Raw genomic sequence first — 5,656 nt, 5'->3', positions numbered from 1 at the left:
AAGTGGAGAAAGAGACAAAATGGCTGGGGCTAAAAGACACACAAAAGGGGATGGGAGGAAAGAGACATACAGATTGGCTAGAGACACACGAATGTAAGACAAACAAAAGGAAAAATGGGGGATAAGATACATAAAAGCAGGTAGGACAATCAAAAGAGGGTTTAACCCCTTAAGACCGCAGCCAAATGTACAAGTTGTTAACCAAAAAAAATTTAAACAAACCACAGATTTTGACTATATGTCTGTTCAACAATAAGTTACCTCTTTCATATTAAATGCACCCACACTTATTATATATCATTTTATTCAGGGGAAACCGGGCTTTCATTCAACATCAAATATTTAGGTATGGAACATAACGTAATATGAATACAATATAAAAAAATTTGAGAAAATACGATTTTTTTTAAATTTTCTTAGTTCTATGTGACATTCTAACTGTGAATATCATAATACTGTTTGCTTTTACTGCAATAAAATACACATATTTGTATTCAGCGATGTCTCACGTGTAAAACAGTACCCCCTATGTACAGGTTTTATGGTGTTTTGGGAAGTTACAGGGTCAAATATAGCATGTTACACTTTTCAGTTTTTTCTCATTGAAATTTGCCAGTTTGGTTACGTTGCCTTTGAGACTGTATGGTAGCCCAGGAATGAGAATTACCCCCATGATGGCATACCATTTGCAAAAGTAGACAACCCAAGGTATTGCAAATGGGGTATGTCCAGTCTTTTTTAGTAGCCACTTGGTCACAAACACTAGCCAAAGTTAACGTTAATATTTGTTTGTGTGTGAAAAATGCAAAAAACTAATTTGAAAGCCAATTTTGGCCAGTGTTTGTGACTAAGTGGCTACTAAAAAGACTGAACATACCCCATTTGCAATACCTTGGGTTGTCTACTTTTGCAAATGGTATGCCATTATGGTGGTAATTCTTATTTCTGGGCTACTATACGGTCTCAAAGCCAAAGTAACGAATCTGGCGAATTTCATTGTGAAAAAACTGAAACGCAAGCCTTATATTTGACTCTGTAACTTTTGAAAACACCATAAAACCTGTAAAAAGTATTACAGCAAAAATATCGTCAGTGTAAGTGCCGTTTGTGTGCAAAAAATGCAAAAAATTTAACTTTCCCTGACGATATCATTGTTGTAATACATTTTACGGTTTTGAAACACAAATATTTGTGTTCAGCGATGTCTCCCGAGTAAAACAGTACCCCCCATGTACAGGTTTTATAGTGTCTTGGAAAGTTATAGGGTTAAATATAGTGCTAGCAAATTAAATTCCCTATACTTTCGGCATGGGTTGTTAGGCAGGTCCCGCAAATTGTAATTAATAAAAGGACCTAATTATGTAAAATTATTACATAAATATATATGTACAATTATTATATATACACGTGTGTGTGTGTATATATATATATATTTATATATATATATGTGTATATAATTTTTTTACAATTATTTTTATTTATATATAGGTATAAATATAGTGATGTATACGTATATACTTAGGTATATACATATATATATTATTTCGTTCTACGTGTATTTTGATATCTATCTATATATATTAATATCAAAATACAGTTAGAACGAAATTACACACATATATATATTTTTTATTATTTATTTTTTAATTTTAATTTTTTAACGTATTTACATATTTTTGTGTAAATGTGTAAATGTGTGTGTCTATATATATATATATATATATATATATATATATACTTAGATCATATATATAATATATATATATATTGTGGGGATATTTATGGGATAATAATGTAAACAGATGAGAATTGGCCACGATTTTCAATTCTCAGATCCCTAAGAACGTTTATCGTTATAAGTGAAATGTTTAACCATATACCGGTAATTAAAATCACACATTGTTATAAAAATAGATCATTTATTGTGACATTTTAAAATAATAATGATGAGTAACATGCATGACAATAATCAATGGAATTTGAGTATAACATGAATATGTAATACAATATGGCAATAATAATTAATATGCAGTATAAAAACAATATGCAATACAAAGTGGCAGTTTACTTCCTGGTTAATACAGCATTGAATCTACAAGCTGTCAAGACAATTTACGACTTTCTTTACAGAGAGGGAAAGTTTCACGGGGAGAAGAGAAGAGAATTCCTTCCAGCTTAAAGCCATAAAAACTTTCAACTGGCAGTTTAGAAATAACCCTTGCAATGCTGGCTAGACCTCCTAAGTAGTTAAGATCTACTCCTATGTAATTTTAATAAAATAACATTTAACCAGTCATCAACCACTTCCTTGATTCCATCAAATTAAGAGAATATCTTACTATGTTACATAAGCTGATATTTTAATTAATTTGTCTAAATAGATATTTTATCTAATTTTAGAGCCAATCAATACAGCTGGATAAATGGTCATGATATGCTAACGTGATATTAATCACACAAATACATTAATGGCTATATTAATCCCAGCTGCAGATGGGATGCTATAACCATATATATATTCTTTAATAATTCAGATTTCTAAATATGAAATCTAATCATGATTTATCCAGTCATATATCATGCTATTAATTTTAATTAATTTAAATTAATTAATTAAATGCCTGTATATTTTAGTAGATATTAAGTAGATATTTTCTAGTTAAGTAGATATTTTCTCATCAGATATCCTCAGGTAGCTAAATGTCATGGGTCTCTTTCTCTGCATGGAGTGTAAGAGTTTCTTGGTTACTCTGATCACCCGATTCTGCCTGGATCTCTCTGAATCCCCAGAGTGTTGTAATGTCTTTCTCTTTAATCTTTGAATCCCCGACTCTCAATCTCCTTCCCAAACTTTCCTTTGTCTTACTTTTTAAAGGGAAATTTTGCTCAGTACGTCAGTGGTTTATGACCAATCAAAACACTGTAGGCGTGGTTATCTTCTAATCATAAATTTATTATTTGAACTCAAGGGGGCAGTCTTGTCCCACTAAGCATACCTATCCAGGAAAGAGTTAACTTTTCCTGGTGGCTATTTTTGACATCATTTACGTTATCTCTATGTTTGCCCTAACTCAAATCTTCTGTCAGATCACACAGTTTTCTTGAGTTTTCTTCAGACTATGCGTCTCCATTTTCTGAAATAATTCCTAATATGACACATTGTGAACTAACAATGAACTCAAACTTATAATGGGACTCTGTACATATAGAAAGTAAAATTTAATTATTTAATCTTCTGTCACCTACGTCTGGGAATAGAATTTATTCTTATTCCATTAGTACCTAGACAGTCTGATATCACTTGGTTTGTTTATACAAGACATTCCATTCAGCTCGGGCAAAACGGTCAGTTTTAGAGAAAGGAAAGAAATTATGTGTCTCTTTTGTTAGCTTGAAACTAACAAAATGGAGTCTTGTCTGTTCAACAATGACTTCAGAGTATACACTTTGTATTTCTATCATAGCACAAAATGTCTGCCGATATAAATACCCTGACAATATAAATGATCTAAATATATTTTATTTGTAACTTTAATTTATTTTAAACTTTAAGAGGTTAAGAGGGGAGGAGAGGGGCAGAGACAGTGTCAGCCAGTGATTTTACATCACTGGCTGACACACAGGATCAGTGATCACAGTGACTGGCTGTCACTGTGATCACCTCCTGCAGATTGCGGTAATTTGCCACAGGGGGAGTGCCTGGGTGGCCAGGCATGCCCCCCACCGCGATCTGCAGTGGGATCCTGCCTGCAGTTACTATGGGTCAGCCAATAGGCTGACACATAGTAACCTCTGATCGCAGTGACAGGCTGTCACTGCGATCAGATCGCAGGGAGAGGCTGTCTCTGCATTCAGATCGCAGAGACAGCCTCTCACTGCGATCATACTCTGCAGATCGCGGTCACTGACCGCAGGGGGACTGCCTGGGGGGCCAGGCATGTCCCCCGACCGCGATCTGCAGAGTGAAAATGCCGCGGCTCTATGTGTCAGCCGATTTTAAAATCGGCTGACACATGGTAAATACCGATCGCAGTGACAACCTGTCACTGCGATCGGAAGCTGCAGACCGCGGTCCCCAGGCACAGGGGGGCTGCCTGGGGGGCCAGGCATGCCCCCCGACCGCGATCTGCAGCAGCCATGTGCCGCCGGCCACGTGGAGGGTAAGACCGCCCAGGACGTTCTATGCCGTCCTGCGGCGTTTAGAGCTGGCCAATTAAGGACGGCATATAACGTCCTGCGGTCTTAAGGGGTTAAGAAACGCAAAACGGGGGTTAGAAGATACACGGGATGGCTGGGAATGCATCTTCCCCTGTGTCTCCTGCTCTCCCTGTAACTCAATTCTTCAGCACAAGAGTCATGCCGAAGAGTTGATTGACAGGTGAGAGAAAGACCTCATTGTTTTTTTCTTTCAATAGATACATTTTACTAGCAATCATGCTAACACAATGTACAGATAGAAGGTGTAATCGATGTGATTCTGATAGTATCGGGCTGCCAGGCAAGTAGCCATAAGGTACCGGTTTCTAAGGTAGCTCCCGGAGGTCCCTGGTGGCATCATGGATGGTGCCAGTGAGTTATTATTATTATTGCCATTTATATAGCGCCAACAGATTCCGTAGCGCTTTACAATATTATGAGAGGGGATTTAACTATAAATAGGACAATTACAAAGAACTTACAGGAACAATAGGTTGAAGAGGACCCTGCTCAATCGAGCTTACATTCTTTAGGTGGTGGGGTGTAAAACACATTTGGACAGGAATTTGCAATCAAATAAGGTGGGTTGCCCTTTAGGAGAGGGCAAGAGACAGGTTTACATTACCAATTACCAAACTCAGTTACAGAAACAATTTGGCTATTTCAGCTATTCTCATTAAAGGACCACTCTAGTGCCAGGAAAGCATACTCGTTTTCCTGGCACTAGAGTGCCCTGAGGGTGCCCCCACCCTCAGGGACCCCCTCCCGCCCGGCTCTGGAAAGGGGAAAAAACTTACCTTTTTCCAGCGCTGGGCGGGGAGCTCTCCTCCTCTCCGCCTCCGTTCCTCCCCGTCGGCTGAATGCGCACGCGCGGCAAGAGCTGCGCGCGCATTCAGCCGGTCACATAGGAAAGCATTCATAATGCTTTCCTATGGACGCTTGCGTGCTCTCACTGTGATTTTCACAGTGAGAATCACGCAAGCGCCTCTAGCGGCTGTCAGTGAGACAGCCACTAGAGAATTAGGGGGAAGGCTTAACCCATTCACAAACATAGCAGTTTCTCTGAAACTGCTATGTTTATGAAAAAATGGGTTAACCCTAGAAGGACCTGGCACCCAGACCACTTCATTAAGCTGAAGTGGTCTGGGTGCCTAGAGTGGTCCTTTAATATTGCGGCCATTAGAATTCTATTGTATAAACCCCTTTGGAGAATTTTTCTAATTAAGCTGTTTTGACCTAAAGTTTGAAAATTACTTTTCGATTCTCCCCCCCCCCCATTTGATTGATTATCCCTTGTATTTGAATGGGGTCAAGAGCTGGTGACCTGAGTGTCACATGACCAAACCCCACCATTGCAAACAAGCTGCGAGGCGCGTGCGTTGCGTCCTACGTCACACTGAAACTCCCCGTTTCCAGACCCGCCTCCCCCCGCAGTAACCAGTGCACAGGCTGAGCGGAG

This window comes from Pelobates fuscus, chromosome 3, assembly GCF_036172605.1.
Source record: "Pelobates fuscus isolate aPelFus1 chromosome 3, aPelFus1.pri, whole genome shotgun sequence".
In the NCBI taxonomy this organism is placed as follows: Eukaryota; Metazoa; Chordata; class Amphibia; order Anura; family Pelobatidae; genus Pelobates; species Pelobates fuscus.
Note: the sequence above shows the minus strand (reverse complement) of the source record.